The sequence below is a fragment of the Stomoxys calcitrans genome, chromosome 2, assembly GCF_963082655.1.
Source record: "Stomoxys calcitrans chromosome 2, idStoCalc2.1, whole genome shotgun sequence".
Lineage (NCBI taxonomy): Eukaryota > Metazoa > Arthropoda > Insecta > Diptera > Muscidae > Stomoxys > Stomoxys calcitrans.
Window position 1 is genome coordinate 53,068,816 of NC_081553.1, and position 19,813 is coordinate 53,088,628.

Genomic DNA, 19,813 nt, shown 5'->3' on the forward strand with positions numbered 1-19,813 from the left:
CTGTCCGTCTCTCTGTCCATCTGCTGCCCGTCTGTCTGTCTGTCTGTCTGACCGTCTGTCTATCCGTCTGTCTCTCTGTCCGTCTGTCTGTATGTTCGTCTGTCTGTCCGTCTGTCTGTCCGTCTGTCTGTCCATCTGTCTGTCCGTCTGTCTGTCCGTTTGTCTGTCCGTCTGTCCGTCTGTCTGTCCGTCTGTGTGTCTGTCCGTCTGTCTGTCCGTCTGTCTGTCCTTCTGTCTGTCCATCTGTCTGTCTGTCCTTCTGTCTGTCCATCTGTCTGTCTGTCTGTCCGTCCTCATGCAAAATTTCCGCCAAATCGGATAAGAATTGCGCCCTCTAGCGGCTCAAGAATTGAAGGTCCTAGATTGGTTTACATGACAGCTATATCGAAGCATGAACCGATATGGCCCATTTACAATCCCAACCGACCTACACTAATAAAAAGTATTTGTGCAAAATTTCAAGCGGAAAGCTTTACTCCTTCGAAAGTTAGCGTGTTTTCGACAGACAGATGGACGGACGGACAGACGGGCGGACAAACGGACATGGCTAAATCGATTTAAAATGCCATGACGATCAAGATTATATTGGGTTGCCCAAAAAGTAATTGCGGATTTTTTATATAGTCGGCGTTGACAAATTTTTTCACAGCTTGTGACTCTGTAATTGCATTCTTTCTTCTGTCAGTTATCAGCTGTAACTTTTAGCTTGCTTTAGAAAAAAAGTGTAAAAAAAGTATATTTGGTTAAAGTTCATTCTAAGTTTTATTAAAAATGCTTTTACTTTCTTTTAAAAAATCCGCAATTACTTTTTGAGCAACCCAATATATACTCTGTGGGGTCTTAGACAAATATTTCGAGGAGTTGCAAACAGAATGACGAAATTAGCATACCCCCATCCTATGGGTGAGGGTATAATAAAGTTAATAAATCTGAGACCCAATGGCCCCACCACCCCAAGAAGTATGAGGTGATGAGGTGAGTAACAGGGCAACAAACAGACGGCCATAAAAAAATATAAACGCTAATTTCATTAGTAGAGCGTGAAAAAATAGGTTATGAATAAAATAATAAAACGAAAATAGGCAATAAAGTTAAACGCTTTTGTGCTTCTTTTTCTCAACGTTCAAAAGTTCAACCTCATCTTTCGTCAAGAAACAAGAAATAACAACAACAGCAAACCAAAAAACAAAAACAAATTGAAAACAATTATAATTAAATTGTGCGAATATAAATCACTCATTTACACGCAATGCATGACAGCTACAGAGAGAGAGAGAGAGAGAGAGGAAAGGCAGGCAGACATTGATTCAAACGCAGCTGGTGAAAATTAATGAATGGATTTTTCTAAAAAAGAAAACAAACAAATGAAAAATTAAGCCAATCTGCCTTGTCGTTTATGCCTCAGACATCATTGGCTTAATAACGCAATGCAAAAAACGAAGGAAATTGCGGAAAAAAGAATTCGCGCAAAATGCAAATTTGCCCAAAAGAAAAAAAAAACAAAACAAAACAATACAATTGTGACCATTTAAGAACAAAGCCTCTCGCTCTCTCTCCCTCTCTTTGAATGCTGCCATAAATCAAATTATGGACAAAGCAAAAATTATATTAATAAATTTGTGTGTGTGTGTGTGTGTGTGTGAGTGCATTTTTTGTTTTATTTTTCTCCTCTCCCCATTTTGTCGTTGCTCTGAAGTTTATCGTAGGGTTTTCCAACCCCAAATAGGTCACAAAGTGAGTGTTAAGTTCTCTGTTTGCCCCACATGTCAATAGGGGCTTTTGGCGTGCTATGGCAAGATGCGAATTCAATACCTCCAATTGATTTATTGATGTTGGCTGCCAGTAGGGATTCACACATTCGTAAATATTTATTTCCCTTCTTTTTTGCGTGCATGAACGTTTTGGGGGGTGAAGTTGAATAAATTTTCTGCGATGTGACGGCATAAGCGGGGATCTATGTGAAATATTAGCGTATATGAGTTAGTTTGTTTAAAAAATATTATTTGCAAAGAATTTGTATACCCTCCACCATAGGATGGGGGTATACTAATTTAGTCATTCTGTTTCTAACACCTCGAAATATGCGTCTGAGACCCCATAAGGTATATATATTCTTGATCGTCAAGATATTATTAGTCGATCTAGCCATGTCCGTTGGTCTGTCCGTCTGTCTTGCGAAAGCACGCAAACTTTTGAAGAAGTAAAGCTAGCCACTTGAAATTTTGCACAAATGTTTCTTTTAGTGTAGGTCGGTTGGGATTGTAAATGGGCTATATCGGTCCACGTTTTCATACAGCTGCCATATAAACCGATCTGGGATCTTGACTTCTTGAGCCGCTAGGGGGCGCAATTCTTATCCGATTTGGCTGAAATTTTGCATGAGGTGTTTTATTATGACTTTGAACAAGTGGGCTAAGACTAGTTCAAATCGGTCCATAACCTGATATAGCTGCCATATAGACCGATCTGGGGTTATTGACTTCTTCAGCCGCTAGAGGGCACAATTCTTATCCGATTTGGCTGAAATTTAGAGTGATGTGTTTTATTATGTCTTCCAACAACTGTGCTAAGTATGGCGCAAATAGGTCCATAACCTGATATAGCTGCCATATTAAGCGATCTGGGCTCTTGACTTCTTGAGCCACTAGAGGCCGCCATTATTATCCGATTTGGCTGATATAGCTGTCATATAAACCGATCTGGGGTCTTGACTTCTTGAGCCTCTAGATGGCGCAATTCTTATACGATTGGAATGAAATTGTGCACAACGTGTTTTGTTATGATATTAAATAACTGTGCCAAGTATGGTTCAAATCGGTGCATACCCTGATATAGCTGCCATATAAACCGATCTTGGGTCTTGACTTCTTGAGCCTCTAGAGGGCGCAATTCTTATCCGATTGGAATGAAATTTTGCAGGATGTGTTTCGCTATGACTTCCAACAACTGTGCTAAGAACAGTTTAAATCGGTCTATAACCTGATATAGCTGCAATATAAACCGATCTTGGGTCCTGACTTCTTGAGTCACTATAGGGCGCAATTACTATCCGATGTGGCTGAAATTTTGCATGAGTTGTTTTGTTATGACTTTCAACAACTGTGCTAAGTATGGTTGAGACCCTTTAACATCTTTCATCAATTTGGCCTAGATCGGTCCAGATTTGGACATAGCTGCCATATAGACCGAACTCCCGAATTAAGGCTTTTGGCCCATAAAAGTTGCATTCATTGTCAGATGTACCCGAAATTTGGGACTGCGAGTTGTGTTAGGCTCTTCAACATCCTTCTTCATTTTGGCCCATATCGGTCCAGATATGGATATAGCTGCCTTATAGGACGATCTCTCGATTTAAGGTGTTGGGCCCATAAAAGGCGCATTTATTGCCCGATTTCGCCGAAATTTGAGGCAGTGAGTTGTGGTAGGCCCTTCCATATATTTCATCAATTTGGCCTAGATCGGTCCAGATTTGGATATAGCTGCCATATAGACCGATCTCTCGATTTAAGGTTTTGGGTCCATAAAAGGCGCATTTATTGTCCGATGTCACCGAAATTTGGGTCAGTGAGTTAAGTTAAGCCCCTCGACATTTTTCTGCAATAGGGCACGCATCGGTCCAGATTTGGATATAGCTGCCATATAGACCGATCTCCCAATTTAAGGTTTTGGGCCCATTAAAGTTGCATTTATTGTCCGATTTTGCTGAAAATTGGAGCAGCGAGTAAAGTTAAGCCCCTCGACATACTTCTGCAATATGGCACCGATCGGTCCAGATTTCGTTATAGCTGCCATATAGACCGATTTATCGATTTATGGTTTTGGGGCCATAAAAGGCTTATATATTGTCCGATTTTGCCGAAATTTGGGATGGTTAGTTCTCTTAGACTCTTCTACATCCTTCTTTTATTTGGACCAGATCGGTCCAGATTTGGGTATAGCTGCCATATAGACCGATCTCTCGATTTAAGGTTTTGGGCCCATAAAAGGAGCATTTATTGTGCGATGGCGCCGAAATTTGGGACAGTAAGTTGTATAAGGCTCTTCGACATTCTTCGTTAATTTGGCTCAGATCGGTCCAGATTTGGATATAGCTGCCATATAGACCGATCCTATGATTTAGGGTCTTAGGCCCATAAAAGCCACATATAATATCCGATTTTGCTGAAATTTGGGGCAGTGAGTAGCGTTAGGACTCTCGACATCCTTCGCCAATTTGGCCCATATCGGTCCAAATTTGGATATAGCTGCCATATAGACCGATCTCTCGATTTAAAGTTTTGGGCCCATAAAAGGCGCATTTATTGTCCGATGTCGCTGAAATTTGGGACAATGAGTTTTGTTAGGACCTTCGACGTCCTTCTTGAGTTTGGCTCAGATCGATCTAGATTTGGTTATATCTGCCATATAGACCGATCTCTCGAATTAAGGTTTTGGGCCCATAAAATGAGCATTTATTGTCAGATGTCCCCGAAATATGGGAGTTAAGCCTCTCGATATATTTCTGCAATATGGCACAGATCGGTCCAGATTTTGATATAGCTGTCATATAGTCCGATCTCTCGATTTAAGGCTTTGGGCCCATTAAAGGTGCATTTATTGTCCGATTTTGCTGAAAATTGGAGCAGCGAGTAAAGTTAAGCCCCTCGACATACTTCTGCAATATGGCACCGATCGGTCCAGATTTCGTTATAGCTGCCATATAGACCGATTTATCGATTTATGGTTTTGGGGCCATAAAAGGCTTATATATTGTCAGATTTTGCCGAAATTTGAAACAGTGAGTTGTGTTGGGCCATTCGATATTCTTCTTCAATTTGTCAAAAATTCGTCCGGGCTGACCTTAACGTCTTTTTACTTGTTTTTCATGGGACCGTTACAAAATTTGTTGACTAGTGTCCAGCCAAACTTAATTTCGTTTTACTTAATTCTCCTAGTTTCCATAAGCTTAAGCCTTGATTTGATTTTATTGCTGTCATCATTTTATTTTAGCTAATATTCATCATTTTTTAAAAAAAATTTTAAACCGATTACTCTTAAATGAAATAATTCTAATTTTGTCCCTTTCTCTCTTTGCAGTGATTGCTGTTGTGATGGACTAAATGTGGCCAATTAAAATGTTTATGATTACGAATCTCCATTTGGATTCGTGGAAATCACAGGATGTACAATTGGCCCATTGTTGTACGATGTCCATTTAAATAAAATGACAATTTATGCTGAAAGGCACGAAAACCATTAGATGTCCATCTATTAGAATATTTAGGTTGGTTTGGTTGTAAAGCAAAAAAACTAAAAAAAAATCCATAACGTGGACATAAATATGACAAATGCAAAATTTCATCAAATTTTGTCAATGATTACGTGATTAGGCTTCAATTGGGTTTTAAATGTAATTTTGATGATTTAAAAATAATTGCAAAACATTTTTGTTTTTCGAATTTTAGTCTAGGTTGGGTTTGGAAGAATGTTTGCGGTTGAGCTCAGTGTATTTAGGACTTTGAGAGTAATTGGCAAGATTTGAAATTTTCTGAGATCAAAAACAAGTAACAAAGGATTTCATAAAATCAGCTAAGGATTTTTTTATTTTTGTTATAAATAAATTTCAATTTATATGATTTTGGGTAAATAGCCGAAAAACTTCTTATCTCAGTTTGACCCAAAAACTTTGCTACATAGTTATTTGGGCATAAATCCGTAGCCCATCTATTTGTGGAAAACAGCAAAACAATCCTTCCTAGTAAACCAAATTAAAAAAAAAAAACAACAACAACTTGATTATTCAGGGCGTCTGTCTGCTGGTGGCTCTCCAGAGCTCCATTAGAACTTGAGGCCAAAAAACAACAACAAAAAAAGTTTCAATTTCAATTTTCCCATGGTCTCCCAGGGTTAAAGCAGATAGTCTCGTAGTCTGAACCTGTTTGTATAGAGTCTTGGCGGTAACAATGACCAACTAAGACAAAACAATCAAGAAAGTTGAGATTATTTTGATAACAATTAAATTTAGCAACTTTTTTTCTGAAAAAAAAAAAAAACAAAACCCTTTAGAAATCTGGGGCGCGCATTTAAAACTCAATGCTTGTTAGAAAGTTTAAATGAAAGCCAAAAAACAAAGGATTTTGATGTTGTTGAGCTGTGTAGTGATGCTGCTGCTCTTGTCCTAATTTTCTTATTTTCGTTGAGTTCATCTTCATCGTGCCTCGGTTTGGTTTGTTCTCATCATGCCATTATGACCGTCTGAATAGTGCAATAAGCTGTAAATTCTTTGTCGGAAAAGTAAAATTCCTTGAGAATCTCAAGTACCACCAGCCATACTCCTACAAGTGAATGAATGGCATGCTTGACGTCAAAGTTCTTCTTCGGGATATTTTAGTCAACCACAAAAGTATTTTGAAGAAGTTGTAAGACTGCTTGCCGCCCGCCGCCCGCCACCCGCCTTCTACTTTAACTGGCTGCCCACAAAGCTTTGGAGGAATTTCAATACCACATCCATGCTGGCCACGAAGAACAATCGTTAACCCACCATCAAAGACAATTGCCGGTAAGTGAAGAAATTTTACGATTTTTCAATTAAAACTGTATAAAGCCAAAAGTGCCCACCCAGTATTAAAAATGTGCCATTATTTCAAAATGACTCGGGGGGGAAATTTGAACAGTTAACTTAAAGTTGGCTTAAATTTAAGAAACAGAAAAAAAAGAAACTAGAAAAGCTCTAAGCAGCGATTTAAAAAAAAAAAAAACAAGTAAAAAGGCATTAATTTCGGCCAGGCCGAACTTTGGATACCCACCCCTTAGGGTACCTTAAATCGATAGATCGGTCTATATGGCAGGTGTATCCAAATCTGGACCGATCTGGGCCATATTACAGATAGTTGTTGAAGAGCAAAACGCAACTCACTGTCTCAAGTTCCAGCTAAATCGGACAAAAAATGCTACTTTTATGGATCATAGACCTTAAATCGAGAGATCGGTCTATATGGCAGCTATATCCAAATCTGGATCCATCTGTGCCATATTGAAAAAAGATGTCGAGGGGCCTAACTTAAGTCACTGTCCCGAATTTCGACGACATCGGGCAATAAATACGCCTTTTATGGGCCCAAAACTTTTTATGGAGAGATCGGTCTATATGGCAGCTATATCCAAATCTGGACCGATTTGAGCCAAATTGAAGAAGATAGTTGAAGGGCCTAACACAATCCACTGTTTCAAATTTTGGCGAAATCGGGCAATAAATGCCCTTTTTATGTGCCCAAAACCTTAAATCGAGAGATCGGTCTGTATGAAGCTATATCTAAATCTGAACCGATCTGAGCCAAATTAAATATGGATGTAGAAGGGCCTAACACAACTCACTGTCCCAAATTTTGGCAAAATCGGACAAAAAATGCTACTTTTATGGGCCCCAGACCTTAAATCGAGAGATCGGTCTATATGGCAGCTATATCCAAATCTGGACCCATCTGTGCCATATCGCAAAAAGATGTCTAAGGGGCCTAACTTAAGTCACTGTCCGAAATTTCGACGATATCGGACAATAAATGCGCCGTTTATGTGTCCAACATCTTAAAAAGAGAGATCGGTCTATATGCCAGCTATATCCAAATCTGGACCGATTTGAGCCAAATTAAATATGGATGTAGAAGGGCCTAACACAACTCACTGTCCCAAATTTTGGCAAAATCGTACAATAATTGCGCCCAAAAAGGCCCAAGACCTTAAATCGAGAGATCGGTCTATATGGCAGCTATATGCAAATATGAACCGATCGGGGCCAAATTTGAACATAGATGTTGAGTGGCCTAACGCAACTCACTCTCCCAATTTTCAGCAAAATGGAATAATATATGAGGGTTTTATGGGCCCAAGACCCTAAATCGGCGGATCGGTCTATATGGGGTGCTAAGTTCAGCCGTACCGAATCTTATATACCCTCCACCACGGATCGCCTATGTCGATTTCATTTCCCGGTATCTCTTTCTAGGCAAACAAAGGAAAAAAGAAAATAATTGCTATGCGTTTTAGTCCAATTCGGACCATAATTGAATTGAAGGTTGGAGACCATAGTAGAAGTCATTGTCTAAAATTTCAGCCAATTCGAATAAGAATTTCGCCCTTTAGGGGCTCAAGAAGTAAAATAGGGAGATCGGTTTATATGGGAGCTGTATCAGGCTATAGACCAAATCAGACCATATTTAACACGTATGCCGTTGTACAAAATTTCAGCTAAATCGGATAATAATTGCGCCCTCTAGAGGCTCAAGGCCACCGTAGCGCAGAGGTTAGCATGTCTGCCTATGACGCTGAATGCCTGGGTTCGAATCCTGGTGAGACCATTAGAAAAAATTTTCATCGGTGGTTTTCCCCTCCTAATGCTGGCAACATTTGTGAGGTATTATGCCATGTAAAACTTCTCTCCAAAGAGGTGTCGCACTGCGGCACGCCGTTCGTACTCGGCTATAAAGAGGAGGTCCCTTACCATTGAGCTTAAACTTGAATCGGACTGCACTCAGTGATATGTGAGAAGTTTGCCCCTGTTTCCTAGTGAAATGTTCATGGGCAAAAATTTCCAAATTTCCAGAGGCTCATATTTGGTACAGTTATGGAAAGTCAAAACAGAACACGTCATATAAAATATCAGTTTTTCAGATAACAATTGCGCCCTCTAGAGGTTCAAGAAATCAAGATCCCAGATTGGTTTATATGACAGCTATATCAGTTTATGGACCAATTTAAACCATACTCGGCACAGTTGTTGGAAGTCATAACGATACACGTCATGCAAAATTTTAGCGAAATCGGATGGGAATTGCGCCCTCTAGAGGTTTAAGAATTCAAGACCCGAGATCGGTTTATATGGCAGCTATATCAGGTTATGAACCGATTTAAATCATAATTTGTGCATTTGTTGAAAGTCATAACAAAACACGTCATGCAAAATTTCAGCTTAATCAGATAAGAATGGCGCCCTCTATAGGCTCAAGGAGTCAAGATCTCAGATTGGTTTATATGACAGCTATATCAGTTTATAGACCGATTTAAACCATACTCGGCACAGTTGTTGGAAGTCATAACGATACACTTCATGCAAAATTTTAGCGAAATCGGATGGGAATTGCGCCCTCTATAGGCTCAAGAAGTCAAGATCCAAGCTCGGTTTATATAGCAGCTATATCAGGTTACGGACTTATTTGAACCATACTTGGCACCGTTGTTGGAAGTCATATCGGAACACTTCATACTAAATTTTACCCAAATTGGATAGGAATTGCGCCCTCTAGAGGCTCAAGAATTCAAGACCCGAGATCGGTTTATATGGCTGCTATATCAGGTTATGAAGTCATAACAAAACACGTCATGCAAAATTTCAGCTTAATCAGATAAGAATTGCGCCCTCTATAGGCTCAAGGAGTCAATATTCAAGGTCGTTTATATGGCAGCTATATAAGGTTATGGACCGATTAGAACCATACTTAGCACAGTGTTTGAAAGTCACAGCGAAACACGTCATGCTACATTTGAACAAAATCGGATGGGAATTGCGCCCTCTATAGGCTCAAGAAGTCAAGATCCAAGCTCGGTTTACGTGGCAGCTATATCAGGTTATTGACTTATTTGAACCATACTTGACACCGTCGTTGGAAGTCATATCGAAACACTTCATACAAAATTTTACCCAAATTGGATAGGAATTGCGCCCTCTAGAGGCTCAAGAAGTCAAGAACCCAGACTGGTTTATATGGCAGCTATATCAGGTTATGGACCGATTTAAACTACATTTGGCACAGTGATATCCATTTTTTCCCAAATCGTATAAAAATTGCGCCCTCTAGAGGAAGCTGTATCAAAACATGGACCGATAACGCCCATTTACAATTCCGATTGACCTACACTAATAACAAGTATTTGTATATTGTAAAATTTGAAGCTTCTAGCCTTACTGCTTCCAAAGTTGGCGTGGTTTCAACAGACAGACAGACGGACGGATGGACTGACGGTCTGACGTAGCTAGTTCGACTTAGAATGTCGAGACGGTCAGGAATATATACTCTTTATGGGGTCTTAGACGAATATTTCGAGGTGTTACAAACGCAATGACTAAATTGGTATACCCCTAGCCTATGGTGGTGGAGATACAAATTCGTTACTCCCTAGGTAACATATCAAAATGTCGATCTTCAAACCTAAAATTTCTTGGTCGTGGCAATATTTTAAGACAATCTGCAAATGGTCAATCTTGCCTACCTTCTGTTGTAATCATGGTACAATTTTTAAGGAAGATGTCCATAAACAGGATCCGAAAACAGATTCTAAGCTCATTATTGAGCTAATTCGTAGAATGAACCCCTTTGCTGAAATTTAAGCCCAATATCTGATTTCATTTTGTAGCCTAGTGTAATTAGAGCATGGCCACCAAAGGCATGTTCTGCAGAAATTTCTCTGCAAAAAGGGGAATGTTTTGTAAAGAAAGGAAGACGAAAACTAATTTCTATGGCTTCTAATGAAATACAGACATGTAAACACAATCACACCTACACTGACACACACTCTGAAAAACCAACAACAAAACAACGGCTTTTCTAAATCTACATTCTTAACGAAGTATGCATAGCATTGTTGTATCCCTAAGATTATTCAACATAGGGATGCCAACTTGTCGTGGTTGCAGACAAACTTAAGCGTACAGTGGTTACACGCATGACTTACTCAAATCAAATGCCAATGTCGGAAAAGGCATTAAAAGTTGGTTGGTTGTGAGCGGAGAGGGGGGGAGGCACGTGTTGGATTTTATTTAAACGTCTTTGAAACCAAGATAATACATCTATTATGTTTATGTTGGAGTGTATGTGAGTGTTAGTGTAAGTGTGTGTGTTTGGAAGAGCAATCAAGAAAACTTTCTCGTTTTTGGTTCCTGGAATAAATTTTTCCTATTTTTTTTTTTTTTGTTATTTAATCAGGAATTCGTCGTGTTGTTTGGTTGGTAAGTTTCCTTGGTCCCCAACAACTTGTTGAATATTTCAATCAAAAGTTTTTTATTGACCAGCTGTGGCAGCGTGGCAAGAGCTCAGCTGCCATTGGCGGCAATGACCTAAACATTTAAGAGAAAAATTAGGAAATTATATTGAAAAACAAATAAAAATTTTCTTTTACTGCAAACATTTAAAAGGAAGCAATGAGAAAAACATGATTGGTTCAGAGGATGAGTCCACAGGAAATTTGTAATAAAAGTTTTCGGAAAAAAAAACAGAAGAAGGAAAATTTGTGAATTTGTATTATATTTGGGACAATTTTAAATATAAGTTTGAATTCGGTATTGAGATTGAACTTTGAGCAAAAAGTTAACAAGAAGTCAAATATTAGTCCATGTCATGGTACTGTGTCACGGAGGAAACCTGGAATATAGCCATTAACAATTTATTATTGTTTCTGGAAGAAAAAGTTTTAAAAGTGGCACAGAATTGCGCATGTCCGCCTACAACGCTGAACTCCTGCGTTGGAATCCTGGCGAGAACATCAGAAAAAATTTCAGCGGTGGTTATTCCCTCCTCATGCTGGCGACATTTGTGAGGTACTGTACCATGTGAAAACTTCTACTCAAAGAGGTGTCGCATTGCGGCACTCCGTTTGGATTCGGCTATAAAAAAGGTCCCTTGTCATTGAGTTTAAACTTGAATTGTATAGCAGTCATTGATATTTGAGAAGTTTGCCCCAGTTCCTTAATGGAATGTTCATGGGCAAAGTCTGTGCGAAAGGTCATATTCACTTTTCCAAGTTTTAGCAAAATCTGATAGTAAGTCAGGGTGTTATTGGCATACGACCCAAAATCGAGTCGCTGGTCTAAAACCGCAAAATCGGGAGATCGCTTTATATAGGAACTGTATCAAGCTATTAGTCGATTTAAACCATGTACAAAATTTCTTCCAAATCGGATGAGAATTGCGCTCTCTAGAGGCTCAAGAAGTCAAGATCCTAGATCGGTTTATATGGCAGCTATATCAGGTTATATACCGATTTGCGCCGTACTCAGCACGGTTGTTGGAAGTCATAACAAAACTCCTCATGCAAAATTTCAGTCAAATCGGACGAGAATTGCTCCCTCTAAAGGCTCAAGAAGTCAAGACCCAAGATCGGTTTATATGGCAGCTATATCTGGTTATGAACCGATTGAAAGCATGCTTGGCACAGTTATTGGATATCATAGCAAAACACGTTGTGCAAAATTTTATTCCAATAGGATAAGAATTGCGCCCTCTAGAGGCTTAAGAAATCAAGACCCAAGATCGGTTTATATGGCAGCTATATCTAAATATGGACCGATTTGGCCCAATTGCAATCCTAACCGACCTACGCTAATAAGAAGTATTTGAGCAAAATTTAAAGCAGCCAGGTTTACTCCTTCGAAAGTTAGCGTGTTTTCAACAGTTCATGGTCTTTTATAGCTGTCATGTACACCGATTTCGGATCTTGACTTTCATAGCCTCTAAAGGGCGCAATTCTTATCCGATTTGGCTAAAATTTGCCATACGTTGTTCTGTTCTGACTTCCAATAACTGTGCCGGTTCATAACCTTAAATAGCTACCATGTAAGCCGATCTCCCAATTTGAATTCTTGAGTCTCTAGGGAGCGCAATTATTTGGATGAAATTTTAATCGTGGTATTTTTATACCCTCCACCATAGCATGGGGGTATACTAATTTCGTCATTCTGTTTGTAACTCCTCGAAATAATCGTCTAAGACCCCGTAAAATGTATATATTCTTGATGGTCATGACACTTTAAGTCGAACTATCCATGTCTTTCCGTCCGTCCGTCCGTCTGTCTGTCGAAAGCACGCTACCTTGCGAAGGAGTAAAGCTAGCCGCTTGAAAATTTGCCCAATTACTTTCTATTAGTGTAGGTCGGTTGGGATTGTAAATGGGCTATATCGGTCCACGTCTTGATATAGCTGCCATATAAACCGATCTGGGATTTTGATTTCTTGAGCCGCTAGAGTGCACAATTCTTATCGAATTTGGCTGAAATTTTGCATGAGGTAGTTTGTTATGACTTCCAACAACTGTGTTAAGTGTGGTTCAAATCGGTTCATAATGTGATATAGCTGTCATATAACCCGATCTGGGGTCTTGAATTTTTGAGCCACTAGAGGACGCAATTATTATCGGATTTGGCTGAAATTTGGCATGAGGTGTTTTGATATGACTTTCAACATCTGTGCTGAGAATGGTCGAAATCGGTTCATAACCTGATATAGCTGCCATATAAACCTATCTCGGGTCTTGACTTCTTGAGCCCCTAGAGGGCGCAATTCTTATCCGATTTGGCTGAAATTTTGAATGAGGTGTTTTGATATGACTTTCAACATCTGTGCTGAGAATGGTCGAAATCGGTTCACAGCCTGATATAGCTGCCATATAAACCTATCTTGGGTCTTGACTTCTTGAGCCCCTAGAGGGCACAATTCTTATCCGATTTAGCTCAAATTTTGCATGAGGTGTTTTGTTATGACTTTCAACAACTGTGCTGAGTACGGTTGAAATCGGTTCACAACCTGATATAGCTGCCATATAAACCGATCTGAGGTCTTGACTTCTTGAGCCCCTAGAGGGCACAATTCTTATCCGATTTAGCTCAAATTTTGCATGAGGTGTTTTGTTATGACTTTCAACAACTGTGCTGAGTACGGTTGAAATCGGTTCATAATCTGATATAGCTGCCATATAAACCGATCTGAGGTCTTGACTTCTTGAGCCTCTACAGGAAGCAATTCCCATCCGATTTGGCTGAAATTTAGTATGACGTGTTTTGAGGTCTTGACTTCTTGAGCCCCTAGAGGGCACAATTCTTATCCGATTTAGCTCAAATTTTGCATGAGGTGTTTTGTTATGACTTTCAACAACTGTGCTGAGTACGGTTGAAATCGGTTCATAATCTGATATAGCTGCCATATAAACCGATCTGAGGTCTTGACTTCTTGAGCCTCTACAGGAAGCAATTCCCATCCGATTTGGCTGAAATTTAGTATGACGTGTTTTTTTATGACTTCCAACAACTCTATTAAGAATGGTTCAAATTGGTCCATACCCTAATATAGCTGCCATATAAACCAATCTGGGGTCTTGACTTCTTGAGCCACTAGAGGGCGCAATTCTTATCCGATTTAGCTAAAATTATGCATGAGGTGTTTTGTTATGACCTTCAACAACTGTGCTAAGAATAGTTCAAATCGGTCCATAATCTGATATAGCTGCCATATAAACCGATGTGGGATCTTGTCTTCTTGAGCCTCAAAAGGGCGCAAGTATCATCCGATTTGGTTGAAATTTTGTACAACGGCTTCTCACATGCCCTTTAACATACGTGTCGAATATGGCATGAATCAGTTTATAGCCTAATACAGCTCCCCTATAAACCGATCTCCCTATTTTACTTCTTCAGCCCCTAAAGTGCGAAATTAATACTAGATTTGGCTGAAATTTTACACAATGACTTCTACTATAGTCTCTAATATGGTCCGAGATGAACTATAACTTGATATTGCTCGAATTACATAGCAATTATTTTCTTTTATCCTTTGTTTGCCTAAAAGGAGATACCGTGGAAAGAGCTCGACAAGTGCGTTCCATGGTGGAGGGTATATAAGATTTGGCCCGGCCGAACTTAGCACGCTCTTACTTGTTTTGACTTCTAATAGTCAGGAAAAGTACGGCTCATATGTATCTGTAGACCTATCTTCCATGTATTTGTAAAATTAATTCAAAGAACGTGTCAGCCCCCATATAAACTTGACCTCTTAACCCTCTAGTAGCCTTAATTTTTGTCCAATTTAGCTGAAATTTAGTCCACAACATTTGTACCATCCAACGCTACGATAATACCTTCCAGCATCCACACTTAATCCCTTCCAGAATTACACCCTGTTAACCCGCACTATTTTCAATCCAAATCACTGTTTTCGCAATCGACATTGAGGTCATTACTGTCGCATACAACGTTGTGTGTTTTCTGTGCCTCATACCAAAATGAGTGTTAAAATTCAATAAAAATTCTTTTGTGGTTTTATCAAAGTTCAATTTCCCATAAAATCATTTGGACTAAGGGCGAATAAATGAAAAATACAGAGAAAGAGGCTCAGCGATGCAGAAAGAGAGAGAGAAAGAGAGAGAGAGAGATGAAACTAATAATGAATGCACAACAAAAAAAAAAAAAAACGCCAAGCCAGCACACAAATGCCTATGAAAATAGCATGGAAATCCTTTGGCTTTTTAGCCGAGGATTTTCTTACTCTGTGCTGTTGTTGTTGCTCCTCTTGCTTTCGACTCATGATGATGATGAAAAGTTTTCAGTATGTTTTATGTGCTTGCTGTTGTTGCTGTCGAGGATGTTGGCTTTTGCTGTTTTTGAGCCATAAAAACTAAAGGCAGCGGCTAACGGCAGGGCCACAAAGGAGCTGTAAAAAAACGACGTGGTGCCGTCTGTCACATACCCGGCTTTGTGGTTGAAAGCTTAAAATTCACTGTGTGCATGTTGTTATGATTGAAACATGGTGACATTGGAAAATGGTGAAGGCCGGTTTTTACTCACAGTTTTCTAATCTCTGATTTTTTTTTTCACACTTTATGACACAGTACGTAGAAGATATATAGACTGGAAAATATCTGTATTCTAAGTATTGTGTTGTTCAGTATTGTGTTGTTGCTCGTTGTAAGAGTAGTGAACATCGTTTGTAAATGTTGTATGCGTAGTATGGGTGAAAAGTTTTCTATGGTTTATGGGAGATTTAAGTAACAAAGGGAGGATGTCATGTATGATGAGCAGTACGCACTGTGTGCCAACTATTAAAATAGTAACAGTATAATTTTATGTAACTTCGAATTGTGAACTTTGGACTAGTTTTTATACCCACCATCGAAAGACGAAATTTGCAACATTTCCGATCATATAAAGAATAAATATTCTTGGTCTAAGATGGTCTATCCGTCTGTCTGTCTGTGGACATCTTTAAAAACAAATAAAAAGGCATTAAATTCGGCCGGGCCGAACTTTGGATACCCACCACTTCGGGTATGTATGTAAACCCCCTTTCGTCACAATCCGATGAAAATTGAATAACTTATGCAACCAAATTCGGCACGGACATTGAGTGGTCTTACAAATATAAGTCACTGTTTTATTTTGTTTTTTCAAATTTCAACAAAATCGGCTAATAAATAAAGCTTTTATGAGCTTCAGACCCTTAACTGGCATATCGGTCTATATGACAGCTATAACTAAATACAGTCCTATTTGTACCATATTTGGGTCGAATGGCGGTTGGCCTAAAACTACTCACTGTTTTGAATTTCAGCGAAATCGGGTAACAAATAGGGCTTTTATGGGCTTCAGATCCTTTATCGGAAGATCGGTCTATATGGCAGCTATATCTTAATATAGTCCGATCTGAACCACATTTGGGTCCTATTTTAGGAGGCTTAAAACTACTCACTATTTCAAATTTCAGCGAAATTGGGTAATATATAAAGCTTTCATGGGCTTCAGACCCTTTATCGGGAGATCGGTCTATATGGCAGCTATATCTAAATATAGTCCGATCTGAACCATCTTTGGGTCCTATGTTAGGAGGCATAAAATTACTCACTGTTTCAAATTTCATCGAAATTGGGCAATAAATAACGCTTTTATGAACTTCAGACTCTATATCGGGAGATCGGTCTATATGGCAGCTATATCTAAATATGGTCCAATCTGAACCATATTTAGGTTGGAAGTTGAGAGGCCTCAAACTACTCACTGTTTCAAATTTCATCGCAATTGGGCGATAAATAACGCTTTTATGGGCTTCAGACCCTTTATCAGCAGATCGGTCTATATGGCAGCTGTATCTAAATATGGTCCGATCTGAACCATATTTAGGTTCGCAGTTTTGAGGCCTGAAACTACTAACTGTTTCAAATTTCATCGAATTTGGTCAATAAATAACGCCTTTATGGGCTTCAGACCCTTTATCGGGAGATCGGTCTATATGGCCGCTATATCTAAATATAGTCCGATCTGAACCATATTTAGGTTCGAAGTTGAGAGGCCTGAAACTACTAACTGTTTCAAATTTCATCGAATTTGGTCAATAAATAACGCCTTTATGGGCTTTAGACCCTTTATCGGGAGATCGGTCTATATGGCCGCTATATCTAAAAATGGTCCGATCTGAACCATATTTAGGTTCGAAGTTGAGAGGCTTGAAACTACTCACTGTTTCAAATTTCAGCGAAATTGGTTTAAAGAAAAAGCTTTTATGGGCTTTAGACCCTTTATCAGCAGATCGGTCTATATGGCAGCTATATCTAAATATGGTCCAATCTGAACCATATTTAGGTTCGAAGTTGAGAGGCCTAAAACTACTCATTGTTTCAAATTTCATCGCAATTGGGCGATAAATAACGCTTTTATGGGCTTCAGACCCTTTATCAGCAGATCGGTCTATATGGCAGCTATATCTAAATATAGTCCGATCTGGACCATACTTAGGTCAGATGTCTGAAAACTTAAAATAACCTACTGTTTCAAATTTCATCGAAATTGGTCAATAAATAAAGCTTTTATGCTCTTCAGACCCTTTATCGGCAGATTGGTCCGATCCAAATAGGGTCCGATTTGGCCCGTTCAAGAACTGAACCATGGTGCATCAAAAAGACGTATCAAATCAAATCAAATGTCAAATTTCACCTCACTATCTCAATTTTTGAAGCCTATAGAGTGATTTCATAAGAGGGATAGGCGGACAGACACGCGGACAGACACGCGGACAGACACACGGACATCGTTAAATCGTCTTCGACGTCTTTTACGACGATCCCAAATATATATACTTTGTAGGGTCAGAAATTGATATTTAGATGTGTTGCAAACGGAATGACTAACTGAATATACCCCCTATCCTACGAAGGTGGGTATACAAATGAAGATAATGGCCTGAAAATTTGCACAGATATTTTTTGCCCATTAAGTTTATAATTGGTCTACATCGGACTATATCTTTTTATTCGCCTATATGGACCGATCTGCCGATTTAATGTCTTAGACTGTATCAAATTCTGAACGGATATGGCCTATTTGCAGCGATCCAGCGATCTGTATTGTTATTAAGTATCTGTGGAAAATTTTAAGCGACTAGCTTTACGCGTTCGACCTCTATCGTGATTTCGACAGGCGACCGGACGGACGGTCATGGCTAGCTATTCAGAATGACGAGACGATCAAGAATATATTTCGAGGTGTTACAAACGGAATGACTAGATTAGTATACCCCCATCCTATATTGGTGGTTAGAAAAGGTATACCAATGAAGATCTAGAAGAACTTCGAAGCCTTCTTTGTATACCCTACACCGTAGGTTGGGGGAATGACTAATCTAGTCCTTCCGTTTGTAATGCCTCGAAATATTGATCTAGAACCCCATAAAGTATATATATTCTGGATCGTCTCGACATTCTGAGTCGAACTAGCCGTGTCCGTCCGTCCGTCCATCCGTCCGTCTGTCGAAATCACGATAGCGGTCGAAAGCGTAAAGCTAGCCGCTTGAAATTTTGCACGGATTATTTTTATTGATGTAGGTCGTTGGGGATTGTAAATGGGCCATATCGGTTCAGATTTGGGTACAGCTCCCATATAAACAGATCTCCCGATTTGACTTCTTGAGCATATGGAAGCCTCAATTTTGATCGGCATTGGCTGAAATTTTGCACATAGTGTTTCGTTATGACTTCTAATAACTGAACCAAGTACGATTTGAATCGGTCAAGAACCTGATATACCTCCCATATAAACCGATCTTCCGATTTGACTTCTTGAGCCACTGGAAGCCGCAATTTATGTCCGATTTGGCCGAAATTTTGCACATTGTGTTTTGTTATGACTTCCAATAACTGAGCCAAGTATGGTCTGAATCGGTCGAGAACCTGATATAGCCCCCATATAAACCGATCTTCCGATTTGACTTTTTGAGACACTGGAAGCCTCAATTTTCATCGGATTTGGCTAAAATTTTGCACATAGTGTTTCGTTATGACTTCCAATAACTGAGCCAAGTACGGTCTAAATCGGTCAAGAACCTGATATAGTCCCCATATAAACCGATCTCCCGATCTGACTTCTTGAGCATCTGGAAGTCTCAATTTTCATCGGATTTGGCTGAAGTTTTGCACAAATACTTCTTATTAGTATAGGTCAGTTGGGATTGTAAATGGGCCATATCGGTCCACGTTTTGATATAGCTGCCATATAAACCGGGTCTTGACTTCTTGAGCCTATAGTGGGCGCAATTCTTATACGATTTGAATGAAATTTTGCACAACGTGTTTTGCTGTGACTTCCAACAAGTGTGCCAAGTATGGTGCAAATCGGTCCATAACCTGATATAGCTGCCATATAAACCGATCTTGGGTCTTGACTTCTTGAGCCTCTAGAGGGCGCAATTCGTATTCGATTTGACTGAAATTTTGCATGAAGTATTTTATTATGATTTTCAATTTTGCACATAGGGTTCTGTTATGACTGTTAACATCTGAGCCAAGTACGGTCCGAATCGGTCAAGAACCTGATATAGCCCCCATATAAACCGATCTCCCGATTTTTATTTTTAAGCATCTGATGCCTCAATTTTGATTCGATTTGGCTGAAGTTTTACTCAAATACTTCTTATTAGTGTAGGTCAGTTGGGATTGTAAATGGGCCATATCGGTCCATGTTTTGATATAGCTGCCATATTAACCGATCTTGAGTCTTGACTTCTTGAGCCTCTAGAGGGCGCAATTCTTATCC

General features: G+C 39.3%; 1 protein-coding gene across 1 annotated transcript in view; it reads left to right on the forward strand.

Annotated features, from left to right (window-relative positions):
• LOC106090330 (octopamine receptor beta-2R) overlaps positions 1 to 19,813 on the forward strand; it is a 578,458-nt gene that overhangs the window by 18,917 nt on the left and 539,728 nt on the right. Inside the window, exon 2 of the mRNA XM_059363600.1 lies at positions 5,077 to 5,263. The gene's annotated coding sequence lies outside the window, so the exon portion shown is untranslated. The remainder of the gene's footprint in view (positions 1 to 5,076; positions 5,264 to 19,813) is intronic.